General features: G+C 37.2%; 1 protein-coding gene across 5 annotated transcripts in view; it reads left to right on the top strand.

Moving 5' to 3' along the window:
* The window catches only part of EIF4G3 (eukaryotic translation initiation factor 4 gamma 3), a 319284-nt gene that overhangs the window by 97370 nt on the left and 197504 nt on the right, over positions 1 to 24410 (top strand). The window lies entirely within an intron of this gene.

Genomic DNA, 24410 nt, shown 5'->3' on the forward strand with positions numbered 1-24410 from the left:
TCTCCAATAGGAACATGCACTTTTATTTTATTTATTTATTTATTTTTTATCCTCACCCGAGGACATTTTTCCATTTTTTGTTCAGGTAGAGTGGGAGGGAGAGAGAGGAACAGAGAGAGAGAGCAACATCGACGTGAAAGGAACACATCGAGTGGCTGCCACCCGCACAACCAACCAGGGCCGGGGACAAACTGCAACCGAGGTACGCGCCCTTAGCGGGAACCGAACCCGGGTCTCTCAGGACCGCAGGCCGACGCTCTAACCGCTGAGCCAAACCGGCCAGGGCCAGTTAAAGTCTTTAATGTGTACCATGAGAATATTGCTGCATAGTGTAATGAGTCATGAAATGTATATAAAATTTTACCAAACCTGGTCAGAAGAGTTGAACATGGGGAAGATGACAAAACCGTTTCATAGCACATTTCTTCTTCATAATTAGTAACACTTACTGAGCACTTATTATGCACCAGGCACTATTCTAAGCACTTCACTTGTAGTAACTCATTTAATCCTTATAACAAAGGTATGGAATTTAAGTATAAGTATATTCCCTTTATTAGTTAGGGAAATAGACACAGAGGTGAAGTATCTTGCCCAAGGTCATCCAGCTAGTAAGTATAGATATGAAGTCAGGTGTATCTTTAACATTTATTGAGTGATTTACTAGGTCCCAGGTACTGTACTAAGTGCTTTCATGCATTATATTGCTTAATCGTTCTGACACCTACATTTACATTTTGTTTACATTTGTAAATTGGGCTCAGTGAAATTACGTAATTTGAATACAGGTTTATTTGACTTTACAGCTCATGTGAAGTACTACATTTTACTGACTGTGGAAATCTGCTTTCTTTTTGTTGAACTCTCACAAATAAAGTCAAAAACAATATTCAGCTTTTTGGGGATTAGGACTCTTGATTATCTGGTGAAAGCTATGGATCTACTTTGCAGAACAGAGTACACACAAACATATAGTTGTTTTTTGCTGCATTTAGCTAAAGGACCCTTACTGATAAGATTCCTTGCTCTAGGCTAGACCAAGTTTCCCCTTGCAAGTATGCTATGTTGTACTCTGGTCCTGATTCTCAATATAGATATCCCAATTGTTACTTTATATTGTATGTTAAATGGACCGATACCTTATTAAGATTTTACTTATCCTTCATTTTGAAGTACCTTTAATTGTATTTATCATATAACCTTCATTAAAAATCTGGGTATGTTTTTCTGCATATCTTGGTATCTGCTGAGTAATGATATTTATGAAAGTTAGGATTCCTTGTTAATATTTAATGTGGATTTGCTCAGCAAGTGTTAAATTACATACCTAATTAAAATATTATTTAATATATATTTACTTGGTTTTATGCCTTTGAAAGAAGGATTAACTTTAAAGATATAGAGGGTGTTCTGTTAAATGTCAGCTCTAAATAGCTTTTGAATTTCTCAGATAAAATAGTAGAAATAATAATCAAGTCCTTTAATGCTAGAGCACTCTGAAAATGTGTTTCTTTAAACTCTGGGATATTCCCTTCAGGGCCATTTTGCAAAGTATTATATGTACCTTGTTAAAAACAAAACAACTGATAAGGGACCATTATAAAATAAAATGAGTTATAGGAAATTGAACTGTCTTAAGTAATTGTGTAGTGAATGGAGTTGTGATTATTTTTAAGAAAAATGTAACAAAACATTATTATTTCAAGATGTGGATTTATTATTGTGTAAAGTTGGTGACTTGAATAGGGAGGGCATTTTTTACTGTTAGCTTTGATAGACATGGAAACTTTTAACTTGTACTTCTTACAATTTCCTTTTTATCTTTTCAAAGCACATTCTGGCTGTCAAGGGAGTCCTGTGGGCAAGAGATTATAAAGGACTAGCGTCTTTGTCCATTGTGTCACTCTGTAGTTGCTTAATTGCTATATAAAGATCCGAGAGAACCTTGACTATGTTGTTTTAGATTTGTAAAATCAGCAGTCTATTTTTATTTTTTTAATTTGTTCATTGAGCATTTATTTAGCAGCTTTGTAAGAAAATTCAGAGAAATTAATTTGGAGCATGTGTCAAATATTTATTTCAAACTTTTGAAGGCCAATTCAGAGAGTTTGTCTTGCTGAAGACATTTATAGAAAAGGAAGGAGATATAATAGTGAAATATATGACTAAAGATGATTGATAATCAGCTGGGTTGGGTGGGAAGCTTTTCGAAGAGGTTTTAATCTCATTAAGGTCTTTCTGATAATTGGTCAAACATTTTATTAGAATTTATTTTGCAGGAGAAATTAATAAATTACATCACAAAAATATTTGACCCCGACCAGGTTTGAGGGCAGACTTCTTTCTTTTTGCTAATTATGTATTGGGTTAGGTTTTATGGGAAAAAATAGTAGTGGGAGAGAGGGTTCACTTTGTGTGCTTAGACTTTGTTTGGAAGGTCAGAATGTAAACAGAAATTGGTGAGTAGTTACAGGAATTAGAGGGAAGAAAGTGTTTAACGTTTCAGTGGATGTGTAGAAAGCCAAAACCAAACAGTAACACTAAACAAAAGCAAACTTCTCAAATTTTGACAAAATCAAGACTTTCAGCCCACCAAAGCCCCTGTGCTTTTCTCCTAAGGTTTTTCTTTCAAACCATAGCTTGTTCATCACACATTTTTTTTAGCATCTGGTTGCAAGGCACAAAGGATACAGTGCTCCCTGCCCTGAGGATGCTTACAGCCCAGTGGGAAAGATGAAACTGGTGGGTAGTTTAAGTGCAGTGTGATAAGTGCCGATAGAGGTGTGAGCCCAGCAAGGCAGACAGGGAGTTGAGAAATTTATCTCATGAAGGTAAAATTTGGGTTGTGTTTCTAAGGATAAGGAGAAGCTATTCAGATGAAGATATATATGTTTGTGTGGTTGGAGGGATACTGGAGAACTAAAATAAAAAGCATAAGGGCCCTGGCCGGTTTGGCTCACCGGTTAGAGTGTCGGCCTGCGGTCCTGAGAGACCCGGGTTCGGTTCCCACTAAGGGCATGTACCTCGGTTGCAGTTTGTCCTCGGCCCTGGTTGGTCGTGCAGGTGGCAGCCACTCGATGTGTTCCTTTCACATCGATGTTTCTCTCTCTCTTTCTGTTCCTCTCTCTCCCTCCCACTCTACCTGAACAAAAAAATGGAAAAATGTCCTCGGGTGAGGATAAAAAAAAAGCATAAGAATATTGGTTATTGAGTTTTGAAGCCCACCTAAGATTATTAGAGTGAATTACAATAGGGTAAAATTGCAATTTTATAAATCTTAAGTGTTCTTTGCCTAACACTTGATGTTCCTTATGATGCATTTGTGTGATCAATAAAAATGTTAGGTTACATTTGATATACAGGGCTAAAGATTTTCATTCTAAATAGTTACAAGAGAAAAATAAGTTTTGTTAAATATTTTATCTATTATTATTTTTCAATCCTCACTCGAGGACATTTTTCCATTTTTTTGTTCAGATAGAGTGGGAGAAAGAGAGAGGAAGAGAGAGAAACGTCGACCTGAAAGGGACACATCGAATAGTTGCCACCCGCACGACCCAACCAGGGCTGAGGACAAACTGCAACCGAGGTACATGCCCTTAACAGGAACCGAACCCGGGTCTCTCGGGACCACAGGCTGACACTCCAACCGCTGAGCCAAACCGACTAGGGCATTGTTAAATATTTTAAAAGATTCATTTCTAGCTGTCTGGAAAATCTGGCATTGTGGAATGAATCATTGTCCTACTCCCCAGGGATTCCAAGAAACTGAGGTGGTATCATAACCTAATACAAGATGGTCATTAAGTGTGATGGGGATGCAGGGTAAAGAGGAAAACTTAATAGGTTGGTTGAGTCAAGGAATTGATTTTTACTTGTATTGGAAAGAAAACATTTTGGAGATGCAGATATTTATAAGTAACTGTTTCTTTGTACCATCATACTCAGCAGTAATATAGCATAGCCATATATATGTCCAGTAGTCTGCTTTTTAATTTGTGTTGTAACTTGGACTAAAATAAAGCATGCACAAGCAGGTGCTGTGAATGTTAGCAAAAACTTGTTACTGCTTTATTTAAGTCAGTGGTTCTTAAACTTTAGTTTTATCAGCATCACCTGGTGAATGTTAGCAAAAACTTGTTACTGCTTTATTTAAGTCAGTGGTTCTTAAACTTTAATTTTATCAGCATCACCTGGTGGGGTTCACTCCTAGTTGCTGAATTTAATAGGTCTAGGGTGATGCCTGAGCATGTGCATTTTCATCAAGGAGAAGCTGATGCCACTGCACTGGTCCAGAGACCACACTTTCAGAACCACGGCTTTAGGATTAGTGCAGTTCCTGCCTGTCTCCTTCCCCCATTTATGCAGTGAAAATCAAATTAATAATCATTTGATCCCAGAACTATTTGGCTTACCCCTAATACTAGGAATATTATGCCTAATACTAGGACTTTAAACTAAAAGTTTAAGTATTTGTAAACAAATATTACTATACCTATGATTTTTTAATTTTTATATAACAGTCATTGTGGTATATTTTATCTTATTTAGTGTGTTCAGTAATCTGCAGGATCGTTTTTAGTTTTCCTTTCACAAAGGAAGAAACTGAATTTAAGTAATTTGCTTATATAGTTTCTGTGTAGTGGAGCCAGAATTTAAATGCAAGTTTCTGATTGAAAAATCCATGCTCTTTATTAACGTCATTGGGCTTATTTATAAGATAACTTGAATCAGGATACTCTCAGCTTTTATTCCTTGTTTCAGGCTTTTTGTCTGGAGAGTGATGATTATTAACTCATCCTTAGTAAGGGAACATACATCACATGTCTCATGTGACTTGGCCCGGTGTGAGAGCAACTTAATATTGTGACTTTGATCATGTAATTTAATTTATGCTTAATTATAATTGAATACCAAATTCACAGTTCTGATACCTTGGAATTTGAAACAATTCACCTACCTTGATTGGTTAGATAAATGGTTCATTAAGCAACTGAATGAAGATCAGAAAAACAAACCATAAGTTTACAGAAATTGTTATAAAATGGGAAATGACTAATTCTGTTGCAGTTGTAATGTTTATAACAATAATCTCCCAACTCACATACAATCTTGTCCATGGTGGAAAGGTAAGATCTGTGATGGTGGGGCGATGAAGGAATGTAAATGTCTCCATTAGAAGCTATCACCCTCAGGTCAGTTGTCAATTGTTATCTTCTGAGAACAGGGACAGCACATGGCCTACAAAGTATGTATTCCTTGAAAAATAAGGAGTTGCTTTCTTATGCTCATGTATATGTGTAAAGGTAGTTCTACTAAAATGATTGAACTTAATAGATCTGTTCTTTACCGCTCTCTGTTCATTTCTCCAGACAGTCATTCCTAATTGATTAAGGTTTTACTACTAAATTGGGAAAGGACCTTGAGGTCTTAAGGCAGTGCTCTGAGCTACTATTAGCAGCAAATGAAATAAAAATCTTTACCATCTTGGCCTGCTCCCTTTAATAATGTAAGGCAGCCCTGCCACCTGAGTGGTTCCTGTGTTTGAGTGATATTCTAAATTCTAAACTACCAAATAGCCATATTATAAATAGTGAGATTTGGTAGAATTAATACTATAATAAAATATTTATACATAAAAGTCTAAGTGCCATTTGTCTACGGGTCCTGTCATAAGTATTCCTTACGTCCTGTCCCTGTCCATAGGGCTGCAAGGACATGAATAGGTGAGAATCACAGTGATGATTGCTCTGAATCGCCTCAGGGGCAGAGAGGATAGTGTGAACCTTGCTTTTTCAGCTACAATGTTGGCTTAAATAGGATTTTATAGGCCAGTGTGGAAACCTAACTATCAAGTTCCAAGTAGCAGGTTTTGTTTACTATAAAATAAATGTGTCAGCTAGAAAAAAATGAAACTCAAAGAAAAGTATAACAGGGAAAAAAAAGACCCATAATCTTGCTACCAAAAGGGTCATGCCACCATTTGATATGTTTCTTGAGATTGTTTTGTTGTACACTTAAAAAAAAAAAGAAATTAGCCCTGGCCGGTTTGGCTCAGCGGTTAGAGCGTTGGCCTGCGGTCCTGAGAGACCCGGGTTCGGTTCCCGCTAAGGGCGGGTACCTCGGTTGCAGTTTGTCCCCGGCCCTGGTCGGTTGTGCGGGTGGCAGCCACTCGATGTGTTCCTTTCACATCGAAGTTTCTCTCTCTCTCTCTATTCTTCTCTCTCCCTCCCACTCTACCTGAACAAAAAATGGAAAAATGTCCTCGGGTGAGGATAAAAAAAAAAGAAAGAAATTAGCCCGGCTGGTGTGACTCGGTGGTTGAGCGTCGACCCATGCACCAAATGGTTGCCGGTCAGGGCACATGCCCAGGTTGTGGGCCAAATCCCCATGGGGGGTATGCAGGAGGCAGCCAGTCGATGTTCTCTCTCATCGATGTGTCTATTTGTCTTTCCCCTTCCCTTCCTCTCTCTAGAATCAATAAAAAAAATGTTTTAAAAGTGAAATTAGTGTATTACAGTTTTATTTCCCTCTTAAAATTATAAGCAACTTCTCATTAAAAAGTCTTTCTAAAGATATGTTTTAAGGTTGTAGTTACCTATTCCCCAAAAGGTTATATATATTTTTGTTATAATACATATACTATTTAAACAACTGACTCATAGTTTAATTTTTTTTTTACTAAATAATACCAATTAACAAAAAAATCAGAAAAAATTAACCATTATTTCCCAGAGAAACATGTACACAGAGAAAATTCTTTCAGATGCTTTATTTTTGTAGACATATATAACATGCACACATACAAGTTTAAAAGTTATTTTTATATATAATATATATAAATGTATATAACTTTTTGTTGTTGTTAATTTTCACCCAAGGATATTTTTCTATTGATTTTTAGAGAGAGTGGGAAGAAGGGAGAGAGAGAAATATCAATAAGAGAGGGACATTGATCGGTTGCCTCCCTAGGACTCCGAGAGGGACCTGGGATCAAACCTGCAACCCAGGTATGTGCACTTGAATGGGAATCGATCCCGAGATCCTTCAGTCTGTGGGCCGATGCTCAAACCACTGAACAAAACTAGCCAGGGCTATACATAGTACTTTAAAAAATAATTGTATTTACTGATTTTTACTTTATATATTTTATATTTTAGAGTGAGAAACACTGATTTTTTTGTCCCACTTATTTATGTATTCATTAGTTGATTCTTGTATGTTCTCTGACCAGGGATTGAACCCACAACCTTGTGGTATCCAGACAATACTCTAATCAATTGAGCTACCTGGGAAGGGTGTACATGTAACTTTTTAAAACAATGTTTATTCATGCCCTGGCCAGTTTGGCTCAGCAGTTGGAGCGCCAGCTTGCAGACCAGAGAGTCCTGGGTTCGGTTCCGCTAAGGGCACGTACCAAAAAGAAATACATAAATAAAATAAAAGTTGTTCCTTTAAAAAAATAAATAAAGGAATGTTTATTTATACTTATTTACTGCTTGTAGTAGCATTTATGTCTTAATATGTCATACATATTGTTTCATGTCAGTATACAATTATGCATCGTTTCAGTGGACCATGATTTATGTCTTAAATACAGAATTACATTATCATTGGATTTTTTGGTTATATTAAGAAGAAAGCGTTTTTAGGGGTGGAGATGTTTATAAAGAACCGTGTTTCTTTTACACTGTTATTTATATAACTAGTCATCCTTTGGTGGACCTTTGGGTCTGGTTTTATAAATAATACTGCATTAATATGCATAATTAATGGATACAGACAACAGTGCAGTGAAGGCTGGGTGGGGTGGGGTTGGGAACAAGGAGGAGGGTGTCAATGGGGGAAGAAAGAGGGACATCTGTAATACTTTCAACAATAAAAATAAATAAATAAATAATAATACTACGCTGAATATTCTTGCACATTGATCTTTGTTATCTTGGAAATTTCTTCTTCTTTTTTTTTTTTTTGTATCCTCACCCGAGGACATTTTTCGATATTTTGTTTAGATAGAGTGGGAGGGAGAGAGAGAGAGAGAAACATCGACGTGAAAGGGACACATCGAGTGGTTGCCACCCGCACAACCCAACCAGGGCCGGGGACAAACTGCAACCTATGTACGTGCCCTTAGCGGGAACCGAACCCGCGTTTCTCTGGACTGCAGGCCATCGCTTAACCGCAGAGCCAAACCGGCCAAGGCATCTTGGTAATTTCTTTATGACAATTTTTAAATAGCTGGTTAAAACTTTTCCATCTATTTAATGAAAACAGAGCAGTGGAATACTATTTATGGTTTTAAAAAAGCAAATAATGTAGAAGGGTTTATAATGAAAAGAAACAACCTCTTGTCTCCTCTTCATTCCCCAGTGTTGTCCTTCAGAGGGAGTTACTTTTAACTTTATTTGGCTTTAGTTCCTGTGGCATTACCTCTGTATCTCTAAACAATATGGTTTCCCTACCATTGTTAGATTTGTCATTATCCATTGAATCTTTGCTTTGATGGATGGTCTTTTAGTTCTCTTACAATCATTTCTTTATTCTGTTTCCTCTCAATATAATGAGGTCACTGTTCTTGGTCCCCTAACAATTAACTAAATAAACTTTTAGAACATATAATTTGGACATTTGATGAAAATCATATTCTAAAATGAAACACAGTGTTGTTTTGTTTCTAAAACTCATTTCCTTCTTAACTCTTGCTTTTAGACCTCTTACTCTTTTATGTCTGTGTTTGTTTTTTTTTTATCCTCACTCGAGGACATTTTTGCATTTATCTTCAGATAGAGCAGGAGGGAGAGAAGGAGAAAGAGAGAGAGAAACATCAATGTGAGACATCTAGTGGCTACCACCCACACGACCCCAAACGGGGCTAGGGACAAACTGCAACTGAGGTACGTGTCCCTAGCGGAAACCGAACTCGGGTCTCTCTGGTCCACGGGCCAGTGCTCTAACCTCTGAGCCAAACCGACCAGGGCTGATTTTTTTTTAATTTCACTTGAAAGAAAATTTATATTGTCAACTCTTATTCTGACAGAGAATGATAATCTCCATGAACCTTTCTTGTGAGATTCTCAGGACCTCCCATATGTTTTTAAGTCTTATTTTGTCTAAGTATTGCTACCTCAGCTTCCTTTTTTTTTTTAATTTGCATGAAATTTCTTTTCCTATCCCTCCATTTTTCAGTCTGTGTGTGTCTTTTGATATGATGTGAGTCTCTTGTTGGCAGCCTATGCCTGGATCTTGTTTGTATTCCTTTAGCCACCCTGTATCTTTTGATTAGAACATTTAGTCCATTTACATTTAAAATAATTATTGATAGGTATGTAGTTATTGCCATTTTATTAATTGTTTTCTGATTGTTTCGTAATTCGTTTCTTGCTCTTGTAACATTGATAACTTTTTTGTTGTTGTTAATCCTTACCTGAGGATATTTTTCCATTGATTTTTAGAGAGAGAGTGTGTGTGTGTGTGTGGTGGGGGGCATCGACATGAGAGAAACACATCAATTGACTGCCTCCTGCAACCCAAGTATGTGCCCTTGACTGAAATCAAACCTGAGACCTTTCAGTCTGAGGGCCAATGCTCTCACTGCTGAACCTAAGCAGCCAGGGCACATTGATGACTTTCCTTAGTAATTTGTTTTGGTTCCTTTCTCTTTATTTTTTTGTGTTTCTAGTATAGATATTTGGTGTGTGGCTTCTGTGAGATTGCAGTAAATCAGGCTCTGCTTCTACTTCTAGTTTTCTTGCTATTTCAACACATCTGCAGTTACTTCCTCCACTGAAATCTTTATTTTTTTTCTTTTTAAATTTATTTCTTTATTGCTTATAGAAAGAGGAAGGGAGAGGGAGAAAGAGAAACATTGGTAAGAGAGAACATCGATTGGCTGCCTCCTGCATACCCCCCCCCCCCCCCACTGGGGATTTGGCCTGCACCTGGATGTGTGCCCTGACTAGGAATCAAACTGTCAATCTCTTGATGCATGGATCGACGCTCAACCACTCAGCCACACTGGCTGGGCTCCACCGAAGTCTTGAACTCTTGAAATCATCCATGAGGGTTGGAATCAACATCTTCCAAACTCCTGTTAATGTTGATATTTTGACATCTTCCCATGAATCACGAATGTTCTTAATGGCATCTAGAATGGTGAATTCTTTACGGAACGTTTTTTATTTACTTTGCCAGGATCTGTCAGAGAAATCACTGTTTATGGCAGCTGTAACCTTACGAAATGCATTTCTAGAATAATAAGACTTGAGCGTAGAAATTATTCTTTGATCCATGAACTGCAGAATGGATGTTGTGTTAGCAGGCATGAAAACATTAATCTTATAAATTTTCATCAGAGCATTTTAGTGACTAGCTGCATTGTCAATAAGCAATAATACTTTTTTTTTTTTTATCCTCATCCGAGGACATTTTTCCATTTTTTGTACAGACAGAGTGGGAGGGAGAGAGAGGAAGAGAGAGAGAGGGAAACATCGATGTGAAAGGGACACATTGAGTGACTGCCACCCGCACGACCAACCAGGGCCGGGGACAAACTGCAACTGAGGTACGCGCCCTTAGCGGGAACCGAACCAGGGTCTCCCTGGACCAAAGGCCGACGCTCTAACCGCTGAGCCAAACCGGCCAGGGCAGCAGTAATACTTTGAAAGAAATCTTTTGTTGCCTGGCTGGTGTGGCCCAGTGGTTGAGCGTTGACCCGTGCACCAAGAGGTTGCTGGTTTGATTCCTAGTCAAGGCATATACTCAGGTTGTGGGCCTAATCCCCACAAAATTAAAAAAAATTTTTTTAAATCTTTTTTTTCCTGAGTAATAGGTCTCAAAAGTGGGATTAAAATAGTCAATAAAGCATGTTATAAACCGATGTGCTATCATCCCGACTTTGTTGTTCCATTTATAGAAGACAGGCAGAGTTGATTTAGCATAATTCTTAAGGGCTCTAGGATTTTCAAAATGGTAAATGAGCATTGGCTTCAACTGAAAGTCACTTGATGTATTAGCCCCTAACAGGAGAGTCAGTCTGTCCTTGAAGTTTTGAAGCCAGTCATTGACTTTTCCTTTTAGTTTCATAAAAGTCCTGCCCTGGCCAATTTGGCTCAGAAGTTAGAATGTTGGTTCTCGGACCAAAGGGGTGGTAGGTTAAATTTTGGTCAAGGGCATGAGCCTGAGGTACAAGTTAGATCCCTAGCCCTGGTCGGGTTTGTGCAGGAGGCAACCAATCGATGTGTCTCTCTCACATCAGTGTTTGTCTCCCCCTCTCTCCCTTCCACTCTATCTAGAAAAGCAGTGGAAAAATATCAGTGTGACACAGAGACACAAGGTGAGCAAATGCTGTTTGAAAAATGGTGCCATTGGCTTTGATGGATGCAGGTTGCTACAAACCTTTAATTTGTAAAAAACAACAACAATAAAAACTCCACAATATCTGCAAAGTGTGATAAAGCGGAACACAATAAAATGAAGTATGTTAGTACAGAAATATTGTTCTAGAGAGGAAGGGGCAGCTGGCTAGTGTAGCTCACTGGTTGAGCATTGACCCATGTGCCAAGAGGTCGCTGGCTCTGTTCCCCCGGTTTGGGCACATGCCCAGGTTAAGGACCAGATCCCCAGTGAGGGGGATGGGGGAGGTGGCCAGTCGATGTTCTCTCTCATTGATATTTCTATCTCTTTCTCCCTTCCTCGCTCTCTAATATCAGTAAAGAAAAAAAAAATAATAAAGAGGATGGACATACCTTTTGGAACCAGTGATCATTTTCTTAAAGAATCTATTTCAAAGCATGTAGGAATTTATTTTACTAGAGTCAGTGAAATAGTCCTTTTCTCAATAGCCAATGATTCAGTGTTAAATTTTTATTTTATTTTATTATTTTTTAATCCTCACTTGACATTTTTCCATTTTTTTGTTCAGATAGAGTGGGAGGGAGAGAGAGGAAGAGAGAGAGAGAAACATCAATGTGAAAGGGACACATTGAGTGGCTGCCACCTGCATGACCAACCAGGGCCGGGGACAAACAGCAACCGAGGTACGCGCCTTTAGCAGGAACCGAACCCGGGTCTCTCTGGACCGCAGGCCGATGGTCTAACTGCTGAGCCAAACTGACCAGGGCTTTATTTTATTCTTGAAGAAAGGTTTCATGATCTGCTCTTAGTTTTGCTGTACTTTCTGCTAATTTATTTTTGTGAGCATATTAATAAAGCATATATAAGTGAATTAAAGAGCTTTGTTACGGTGTGTATCCCTCAACTGGTAAAAGCCTTTGATGTTTTAACTAACCTAAACTGATCTAAAACTCATTTATTCTTAATTTAATATTTTTATATTCTAAAAATTTCCATTGATCTTGCACATATATAATACAAACTCATGTAATTTAAGGTTACAGATGTTCTAGATACCAAATTAAATTTAAAAATATTTTGAATGTTCTTATCATGGTCTTCATGAACCTATAGTTTAGATTTAAAAGAAAAAAATCCTCACCTGAGGATAGTTTTACATTTATGTTTAGATAGAGTGGGAGGGAGGGGGAGAGAGTAAGAAAAACATCGATGTGAGAGAGATTGATTAGTTGCCTTCCGCACAACCCTGATCAGGACTGGGGACCAAACCACAACCGAGGTACGTACCCTTGATAGGAATTGAACCTGAGACTCTGGTGTGCGGGTCGTCGCTCCAACCACTGAGCCAAACCAACCAGGGCTTGTGAACCTAAGGTTTAATTTGTGGATAGAAATACTAGTAGCTTCCAGTTTTTGTGTATTAAGCACTATATTAGGGACTCTCCAAAATTGATTTCTAATCTTCATTATATTCCCTCTAAGATTTCCTTGTTTTGCAAAGTAGGAAAGTGAAAAATCTTGAGTCATTTCCCCAGTGATAGAGCTGAAATTATGTTTGGTCATGTTTTGTCTATGGTATTTTCAGTAACTCCACCTCTAACATATGGAAGAAGAAGAGAATAAAGTGAATAGTTAAATAAGATAAAAATATTGTTTGCTGTTTTGTCAGCAAAGCCAATGATCTGAGGTACTTCTGAGTCTTCCATGTCTTTTCTTGCAGCCAGAAGTGAATCTGCATAGATTTCTTGTTGATGCCTTTATGTAGAAACCATAAATCAATCAATCAATCATGTCTGAAGCCCTTGATTAAAGTTAGTTAATCTAGTTGGTTTCTTAAAATCCATTCTCATCTGAAAATCATCTCTTATTATCACACAGCTTGGTTCCTCAGTCATAGCTTCTGTGTCTATCTCTTTGTCTCTAGTCTTTGGGATGAAATTCAAACATTATATGATTCACTCATGTAAAATGTGCAGTTAATGGGTTTTAGCATATTCAGAGTTGTACAGCCATCACCACAATTTTAGAATATTTTCATTAACCCAAAGAGAACTCTCCCTCCCCTCACCCCGTGTTCTTTATTAGCCCATCACTCCCAACTCCCAAGTCCTAGGCAACCACTAATGTACTTTCTGTGTCTTACACATTTGCATATTATAGAAATTTCACATAAATGGAATTATACAGTATCTGGCCCTTTGTGATGACTTAATTCTCTTAACATTGTTTCATTGCTGAATAATATCTATTGTATGGATAATACCATATTTTATTTATCTGTTCATCAATTGATAACAGCTTTTTGACTTTTTGGCTATTATGAATAATGCTGCTATTAACATTCATATAGAAAACTCTTTTGTGGACATTCTAGTCTCTTTATCCTCATAAAATATAAATGGTGGTAAGATTGCATTCCCGTTTAAAAATTTCAGTGTCTCTCTTTTGCTGAGATCGAAAAATTAAAATATCTTAGCAAGGAATTTGTATACTTTTACAGTCTGGCTGTTACAGGCTATAGTTGTATTAGTGTAATTTCTTTCCACATAACTCTCTCCTCTACCCTTTCTTATTTGTAAAACGTTTCACCTTCTTACGTCTGTACACAGTAATTTTCTTTTCAAGTTGCTATCTCTAAATACTTAGTCTGAAATGAAGCCTTTTACTTCTCAGTGTGCAGCTCGGATGCCACTAAACCTTTCCAGAGTTTCAGACCTACTTACCGCTGGTTTTCAGCAATATACTTCCTGGAGCATTTTTCACATGATTTTATTTCTTTATATGTGACTTTCTTTCTATTGGAGCTCTTTAAAGACAAGGGCTATTTTATCTTTATAGCTTAATACAGGGCCTGACCGAGCACTGAATCTTGGTCAGTGTTGACTGGATGACAGAGGAGGTGAAATTAGGTATCATATCAAACTGGTTTTGTATTATGATAACTGTCTAGTATCTCTCCTGTGCTAATAGCAGTAGACCCATTATTTAAATAAAAATTTTAAAATTTTATTTAAATGTCAGTTATAACTCAGTAAAAAAAGTCTGTTGCTGGTTTTGTTTTTTTTATCCTCACACGAGGACATTTTTCCATTTTTTGTTCAGACAGAGTGAGAGGGAGAGAGAAGAAGAGAAATATCGACATGAAAGGGATACATCAAGTGGCTGCCACCCACACAACCAACCAGGGCTGGCGACCGAACCTGGGTCTCTCTGGACCGCAGGCTGACACTCTAACCACTGAGCCAAATCGGCCAGGGCTGTTACTGTGTTTTATCCTTCTTTGTGGTGCTAGGTTCATATTGATCCAAGAACTGCTGAAATTGGATTGATTGCGTTCAGTCACCTTTGTCTTTGAAATTCTGAGATTCTGATTTTAGTTTAGGTCATTATGGATTTATTCTGTGACAATCTTTTTGTTTGTTTGTAATTATAAGAAGAGAAATAAACCATATTGCCTTAATAGAGAGGGTGAGCAAAGTCTTGATTATGCAACAATTAACATTGGCCAAATTGATCCAGAAATAAATTTTAGCTTTGGGTTTTGACCCCTGGTTTATAAATTTCAAACTTTTCTCTTTTCATTTGCTAGTTTTTGTTTTTTTTCCAAAATATTTTAAAATTGATTTTAGAGAGAGGGCAAGGGAGAAGGAGAGAGACAGAGAAACATATATGTGAGAGGGAAACATTGATCAGCTGCCTGGTGCACACCCCTTACTGGGGATGGAGCTGGCAATCCAGGCTTGTGCCCTGACCACAAATTGAACCAGCAACTTTTGGTCCACAGATCCACTCTCATCCAACTGAGCTGCACCAGCCAATTCTCATTTGCTTGTTTTTATAATTAGCTTAGAGACCACCTGGAACTTTGATAATGACTTGTCTCTAAATTTATTCTTTCTAACCCTGACTCCTCTCTTGAGCTTAGATTCATAGTATATGGTATACTCTGTTACCTTATATACCTAGACATATTTGGAGAGCAAGTGTTTTTAAAATTTTTGATTTTGTGTTGCTAGTATTGTTACTGATTCATGGTAGGCACTCAGTTGTTAATCATAGAAAACAACTAATCTTTTTCTTGTTTCCATTGTCAGTTACTAAATATGAAAAGAAACAATCCTAAGAATTGAACCCTATGATATCAGAGTCCATGATAGAACTGTGCACGATGACATCCATTGCTTGAATATTTAAGTATTACTTGAATCATAGGAAATTGCTTTTTTTAAATGTCAAAAACACTTGAACATCTGGAATTTCATATGCTTCAACCTAATAAATGTAGAGCAAAGAGGAAATTTATTTATTTTCTCTTTTTCTTGGTGGTGGGTGGGGATTGGCAGTGATAATTCCAGAGAGAACTTGAAAAATGTTACATTACTAAGTAAAAATGTTCACTGTAGTGTTCCTTTTTGGTTGACAGGCCAGATTTTGTTTCCTACTCTCTGTAATAAATATCTGTAGGTATTGGCAAAGCAATGAGCCAAAGGAAGAACTAGGGGCATACGAAAAACGAATCAAGGGGAAATCTTGACTCACCCTTTCAGCTGCTAGAAGATGATATAAAGTATTGAAATTAACCAAGTAAGGAAAGCTTTGGAATCTTTCCAGTCTACCCCAAATTGAGCTTGGTCATTTCCATGTGGGAGTTGCAGCTGTTGGAATGTTTTTAGATGACCTCAGTAAATAAACTTTATCTTGGGATAACAAAGTGAGGGATGGATGGCTCTCAGACACAAACCATGTACCCTTTTTATCTTTATTTTAATCATTTGTTGCTGAAAACATTAATATTACTTGATAGGAATCCTGGAGTTTTCCTTTGTAATGCTTTTGCTTAAGATTTATTTACTATGTATTTTTAAGTACTCTGTTTTTATTTTATGTATTTTACATATATGAAAAAAAACATGCTTTATATGTTTGTGTATAATATTAAACAACATATTTGTATGTAATCAGTTCCAATTTGTGCAGAATCTAGTCACGAAATAGTGATTATGTTCAGGAAACTTTATTTTTACATTTTATTACTGTTATTTGAAAAGTGTAGTTTGTGTATGATAGCTCTCTTAAAAAATTTTTCTTTAAATTATTCCTCACCTGAGGATATTTTCCCATTGAATTTTTTTTTTTTTTTAGAGATAGTGGAGAGGTGCAGGAGAGAGAGAGAGGGAAAGAGAGAGAGAGAAACATCAATGTGTGAGAGACACATTGTTTGGTGGCTTCCCACTTGTGCCCCCACCAGAGCCAGGGATCGAACCTTCAACCCAGGTACAAGCCCTTGATTGGAATTTGAACTTTTTGGTCCATAGGCCAGTACTCTAACCGCTGAGTCAAACTGACTAGGGCTGGTCAGCATATTTTATCAAATCAGGTAATTTAGTGCTAACTGAATAATTTTATACCTACTGACTAATCTTAGTTTGCATGATCTTTATGGTTTGTTTACCTTTATATTTTCAAAAGATCCTTCTATTTATATTGTTCAGCATCACTAAAAATTATTATTATTTTTCTTTTGTGGTACGTGCCCCTAGCGGAAACTGAACCCGGTACTCTCTGGTCCACAGGCCAGTGCTCAGTCACTGAGCCAAACTGGCCAGGGCCAAAAATCATTGATTTTATAGGAGATTATTTCCATGTAAAAATTTTGAATGAAAATTTATCATCTAGCTGCAGTTTTCACTAAAAGTTTTAGAGGTTTTTCTCTCTTGCAGTATTTTTATATTTTCCTACTCGTTAGAACAATAGTATAACTAATATCAATGTAACTAATATTTTACCCCACGAATTTAGTAGTTAGCTTGTTTTTGTCTCTAATTTTTTTTAGGGAATGAAAGATTATAACATACATGCATAAAAGTACATAACACAACCTGATTGGTGTGGTTGAGTGGTTGAGTGTTGACCTATGTACCAGGAGGTCGCCAGTTCGATTCCTGATCAGGGTACATGCCCAGATTGTGGGCCAGATCCCCATTGGGGGGCATGCAGGAGGCAGCCAATCGATGTTCTCTCTCATCTGTGTTTCTGTCTATCTCCCCCTTCCTCTCTCTAGAATCAATCAATCAATCAATAAAAAGTACATAAAACATAAAAGTAGAATTTAACAAATTATTTTAAAGTAAAAACCCTATATCCCTTTCCAGGTTAAAACAAAAACAAAACATTATGTGGCCTTTACTGTTCACAACTTCCCTCTTCCCAAAGTAATATTTCCCTCTGCCCTTTAAAAAAAGTTCCCCGCTTTTATTTAGTGTTGCCATCCATTTATGCATTTCTTTCTTCTTTTTTTAAATTTATTATTTATCCAGCCAGTGTGGCTCAGTGGATTAAACATTGTTCCATGACCTGAGAGATACTGGTTTGATTCCTGGTCAGGGCACATGCCCGGGGTGGAGGCTCGATCCCCAGTAGGGGGTGTGCAGGAGGCAGCTGATGTTTTTCTCTCATATCGATGTTTCTATCTCTCCCTTCCTCTCCCTCTAAAAAATCAATAAAAACACTTTTTTTTTTTTTTAAATCCTCATTCGAGGATATTTTTGCATGTATCTTCAGATAAAGCAGGAAGGAGAGAGGGAGTGAGAGAGAGAGAGAGAGAGAAAACATCGATGTGAGAGAGACACATCGACTGGCTGCCACCTACACGACCCCAACCAGGGCTGGGGACAAACTGCAGCCAGGTACGTGCCCTTAGTGGGAACTGAACCCCGGACTCTCTGGTCTGCGGACACTCTCACTACTGAGCCAAGCTGGCCTGGGCTGTTGTATGTTCTTTATATATTTTGGATATTAATGCCTTATTGAATGTGTTATTGGTGCATTTATGCATTTCTGAACTAATATAGTCAATTTTTGCCTGGTTTTGATCTTTTTTAGAAATCATACTATGGTTTTTCTTCTATGTTATCTTTCAGTCAGTATAGTTTATGAGAGTCATCCAGGTTGTGGTGTGTTTTTCTAGCTTTTCTCTTGATTTCTTGTGTAGGGAAATATTATTGATCCATTTTTCTGTTAATGACAGTGTGTTATTTCCAATTTGTGGTTACTAAGAATAACAGAACTATGGACATTTTTTTTCACAGATTTATACCTAGATGTGGAAAAGCTGGGTCATAGGGTATGCCTATTTTAAGGTTACTAGCTAATGCCAAATTCTTTCTCAAAGTGGTTGTACCAATTTACATTTGCACCAGGAAATGCATGAGAATTCTGGAAGCTCCACATTATTGCCAATGCAAAAATATAATGCCTATAAAAGATGAAAAGTCTCGGAAATATTTTTTTTGCACTTAAATACATGCATACACGCATGTGCACATGAGCGCGCGCACACACACACACACTGCACTCCAAGAATAGTTGATTGATTTTGCTTAGAATTAATATTATATAAAACATAAAAATCCTTTCAGCTTTGGACATGGTTAAAAAGTTGCTGTAATAAGTTATTTTATACCTCTGCTCTCTGTCTCTGTAATTGAGGTGGTGGTAGTATCTTTGAAATAATGGTCAAACATGATTTTTTTCTTTATATAAAAACTTCTTACCACTAATTTTAAAGGACATGAATTACAACAGTATGATCTGAAATAAAATAACTTAGTCAAAGAGAAGAAACTTTAGCTAGGGATTAGGGATTAAATAATCATTTATTTAAGAATATTTTGAAAGTAGTATTCAAAGTTTTGTGTGACTTTTGTTTTTATCTCCAACAACATCATCAGCCCTTGTGCCATTTCCTTGGGATAGGGTTGTTTTAGCTATTTACATTCTGTATAATTTATTTTCTTTTCTTTAAAAAAAAATTTGTTTTTAAACTACATTTATTTATTTATTTACTTACTTATTTACTTATTTACTTACTTATTTATTTATTTATTTATCTAAATCCTCACCTGAGTATATTTTTGCATTTATCTTCAGATAGAGTGGGAAGGAGGTGGGGGGAAGGAGAGGGAGAAACATAGAAGCGAGGGAGACACATTGACTGGTTGGTTGCCTCCCGCACGGCCCCGACCAGGGCCAGGGACGAACCATAACTCATGTATGTGCCCTTGACCCGCGACTCATTGGTCTGTGGGATGAAGCTCTTACCACTGAGCCCAACTGGCTGGGGCTATAAAATATTTTCATTGATTTTTTTTTTTTAGATAGAAATGGAGAGTGGAGAGAGATAGAAATATCGGTGAGAGAGAAACATCGATTGGCTGCCTCCTGCATACCCCACACTGGGGATTGAGCCTGCAACTTGGGCATGTGCCCTGATTAGGAATCGAACCAGAGACCTCTTGGTGTATGGGACGATGCTCCATCCACTGAGCCACACCAGCTGGGCATATTCTGTATAATTTCTAATTGAAGATGATACCCCTTCTCTTTTGGCAAAGATATTAAGTTCTATATTACACTAAAAGAAAACATTCGGTAATGGACTGTGACACTTGTAATAGGGGTCTTTTTGAATTTGAGCATGGTGAAGGTCAGAGATTTTTGTATGTAGCAGCTTGTTTTTAGGAAGAATTTGATTTTTAGAATAGTATGATTCTAGTTTTCTTATTTTGATACAGATTTATCTTCTTAGTAGTAACCCCCAAATTTATTTGGGAGTGCCCTACCAGAATACACAAATACCAAAGGATTTCTGCAGTTTGGCATAGTTGTTAAGAAAAGCATTTATATGCACACCTCTGGGATATTTGCCTACAAAAATACTTTTTGTTGGACTTGATCTAAGAAAAAAAAATTTAAATTGATTTTAGAGAGAGAGAGAAACATGGATTTGTTGTGCCATTTATTTATGCATTTATTGTTTTTTTGTATGTGCCCTGACTGGGAATTGAACCTGCATCCTTGGTCTATCAGGATGATGCTCTAAGCTACTGAGCTTCCCAGCCAGGACAAGGAAAATTTTATTGGAGCAATAGCATAGTACTTTTTTGGCTTTGGCAAGATGCCTTTTCTCTCTCTCCTAAACATTTGTTTTTATGGGGGTGATACAATACTACTCTTATAAAGTGCAGTCAAGCAGTTTTCAGAGAAAACGGAATCAAATGAACAATAATCTTTATCTGAAATAATTGAAGTAATTCTTTTGGTTTTTATCTTTATATAGAATCTCTTTACAATTCTGAAGAGTGTATATTTTTTTGTTTTGTTATTCCTGATAATTTTTATATATTCATTTATATTGATAGTGATCTACATCTATATATTTTTTGTCTTTAGTCCAATTATGTTACTTTATTTTCCTATTATTTGTTATTTTTACCTTTCTTGCTATCATGTGTAGTGCTGCTGGATATATATGTTTCTAATTTTTGAGGTAAGATTTTTTTTTTCCAAAGTGTATACCAAAATGGAATAATTTTTGAGGTAAAGTTTTAAGGCAGTTGTGATTTATGCTCTTTAGTTCTGGAAGCATGGTAAACCCATTAACAGTGCCTTATTTATGTCCTGTTTTTATAGATGCCTGCCAATAGTGGGATGAGGTTTTAAAATTTTACTTTTGCTATTAATGACATGCATGTATATCTATATATTTTAAATTTATATTTATTTTAATTCTCACTTGAGGATATGTTTTTATTGATTTTAGAGAGAGAGGAAGGGGAGGGGAGAGAGAGAAAAGAAATATCAATGTGAGAGAAATATCGATTAGTTGCCTCCCATATACACCCTGACCAGGGATCAAACCTGCAACCTGGGTATGTGCCCTGACTGGGAATTGAGCCTATGACCCTTGGTACATGGGTCAGCATTTTAACCAACTGAGCCACACTGGCCAGGGCACAATATATTTTAATATCTATCTATTCTTAATTAATAGCTTTTTAACAAAAAAAAACCCACCTTTTACAATATTATAATTTATCGTCCTAGGTACATTTAATCTTGTTTTATGAGGATGAATTGGAATTTATATAAGTTTATATAACTTTGTGGCCCTCGGTTTATTTACTTTGCAAACTTTTTGTAATATTAAAAATGTGGCTCTGGCTGGTTTGGCTTAGTGGTTAGAGCAAGCAGCCCTCAGACTGAAGGGTCTTGGGTTTTATTCTCAGTCATGAGCACAAACCTGGGTTTCAGGTTGGATCTCTGGCCCCGTGGGTTCATGCAGGAGGCAACCAATCGATGTGTCTCTCTCACATTGATGTTGCTCTCTCTTCCTCCCTCCTTCCCTTCTACTCTGTCTGAAAATCAATGGAAAAATATCCTCAGGTGAGGAGTAACCAAAAAAAAAAAGTATCCATTTTGATGTTTACTTTAGTGAAATATCAAAATACTTTATTCTAAAACGTGAAATAATAACATAAATTTGTAAAGTCTTGTTGGTGAAAAGTTTCTTTGTAAGAACTCTGTTTCTAGTTGTTTTCTTAAGGAGATCTTTAAATAGCAATCCAAATTTTATCCTTTGGAAAATTTCTGATGAGATTTATAAATGCCATAACATTTCATTGTAAACCTCATGACCTTATAGCCATTTTCCACTCAAAATTGGAAACAAAGGTTTTCGAGAAAATCATAAAGTTGTTTAAAAAGCGAGGAAGAAATTTAATTTGGTTACATTTTGGCATCATTCATGTCTCGCTTTAGACTATAAAGCTTTTGACTGTAGTGAATTCTCTGTGTGTCCATTCTATTTCAGCATTGGTGTCAGGCAACTGAGCCTTTAGATGTTTGTCTATTTTAGATAGACATGAGGTATTCTAAGGTTAGGTTATCAGGAAGTAGATTTTCTTCAGAGCTTCTGACTGAGTGAATTCTAGGAAAGTCTAATGCCAATTGGAGACCACTTTCTAAGAACTTAGATGGAAAAAATAGCTCACTGAATGTCATTGTTCGTTTGAATTACAAATGTAGGCAACAGTATTTCACTATAGTTGTTTTTTGTCATAATTCTATGTATTTTAGGAACTAAAAGGTATGATTTTAGGAATAGGTCTATAGTTTCCACCAGAGTGCAAAAGGGTTCATGGCCCACTGAAATTAAAGATCCCACCCTATGGAGAATGGATTCTTTAATTTTAGATGACTGCAGAATTGGCCTTTATTCATGGAGGACAGTGCTAGTCTGCGTTAGACTATGATAGAGAGGAGTTGGCTAGGATTGATTGCTCGACTCTAGAAAAGGGCCTGAATGAAGTGGTCTCATATCATCACAGGCTGATGGGCAATTTATTACCAGCAAAAATTGGGAAAATGTAACTTTGTTTACATAAAATGCTAGTTATTTTTCTGTTTTATAAGTTCATGGCTATCGAACTACATTAGAAAATAAAAATGAGGAAAAAAACACCTGTAATGATTTTCTTTTAAGATGTTTATCACCCTGGCCGGTTTGGCTCAGCAGTTAGAGTGTTGGCCTGCGGTCCAGAGAGACCCAGGTTCGGTTGCAGTTTGTCCCTGGCCCTGGTTGGATCATGCAGGTGGCAACCACTCGATGTGTCCCTTTCACATCCAGGTTTCTCTCTCTCTCTCCTCCTGTCTCCCTTCCATTCTATCTGAACAAAAAAAATGAAAAATTGTCCTCGGATGAGGATAAAATGAATAAATAAATAAAAATAAAAATAAAGATTTTTATCTCCTTACAGCTCTTTTTTAATGACATATATACTGGTATTTGTATATGTATGTATATTATGTACACACATATGTAGACAGTTTTACATATAGAAACATACATATGTGCATGTACATGTATTTTTAAAAAATTTATTGATTTTAGAAAGTGAGAGAGAAACATTGATACTTTGCTTATTTATATATTCATTGGTTGATTCTTGTATATACCCTGACTTGGGGGGGTGGCGAACCTGCAACCCTGGCACATTGGGAGGATGTTCCAGTCAACTAACAACTGAGCTACCTGGCCAGGGCTATACATGTACTGCTTTTTTTTTTTTAATCCTCACCTAAGGACATTTTTTCATTTTTTTGTTCAGATAGAGTGGGAGGGTGAGAGAGAGAGAGAAACATCGACGTGAAAGGGACATATCGAGTGGTTGCCACCCACATGACCCAACCAGGGCCGGGGACAAACTGCAGCTGGGATACATGCCCTTAGCGGGAACCGAACCTGAGTCTCTCTGGACCACAGGCTGACACTCTAGCCGCTGAGCCAAACTGGCCAGGGCTACATGTATTGCTTTAAAAAAAAAAAATTTTTTTAAAATCTGAGGATATTTTTCCATTTTGTCTTCCGACAGAGTGGGAGGAGGAGGGAGAGAGAGAGAAACATCAATGTGAGCAAACTGCAACTGAGGTATGTGCCCTTGACCAGAATTGAACCTGTGACTCTGGTCCACGGGACGATGCTCTAACTGCTGAGCCAAACCAGCCAGGACAGTATTTTTTTTTTTCTTTATAGGTTTTAGAGAGAGAGGAAGGGAGAGGGAGAAGGAGAAGAGAAACATCCATGAGAGAGAACATCGATTGGCTGCTTCCTGCATGCCCCCCACTGGGGATTTGGCTCACAACCTGGGCATGTGCCCTGACTGGGAATCAAACCAGCGACCTCCTGGTCCATGGGTGAACGCTCAACCCCTGAGCCACACTGTGTCTGGGCTCATTTTTGTTTTTAAAAAGTACATGTATAGTCTGGCCAGTGTGGCTCAGTGGTTGAGCGTCGACCTATGCACCAAGAGGTTACTGGTTCAGTTCCCAGTCAGGGCACATGCCCAGGTTGTGGGCCAAATCCCTAGTGGGGGGCATGCAGGAGGTGGCCAATCGATGTTCTCTCTAATCAATGTTTCCATCTCTCTCCCTTCTCTCTAAAGTCAATACAGAAAAAAAAATTTTTTAACAAAAATGAGATTATACTCTATAAATAATTTTTCTCTCTTTTGGGTTCAGGTTTATTGAAGTATAATTTGCATTAAGTAAAATTCACATTTTTTTTTTAGTGTACGTTTTTGAGAGATTTGACAAACACAGAGAGACCTGTAATCCCCACTGTAATCTAGATTTGGAAGTTATGTCACTCCCCAAAGTATTCTTGTCTTTTTGTAGTTATCCTCATTTCCTTGTAATCATTTATCTCTTTTTTGTTCCTT

The sequence above is a fragment of the Molossus molossus genome, unplaced genomic scaffold (assembly GCF_014108415.1).
Source record: "Molossus molossus isolate mMolMol1 unplaced genomic scaffold, mMolMol1.p scaffold_m16_p_12, whole genome shotgun sequence".
In the NCBI taxonomy this organism is placed as follows: Eukaryota; Metazoa; Chordata; class Mammalia; order Chiroptera; family Molossidae; genus Molossus; species Molossus molossus.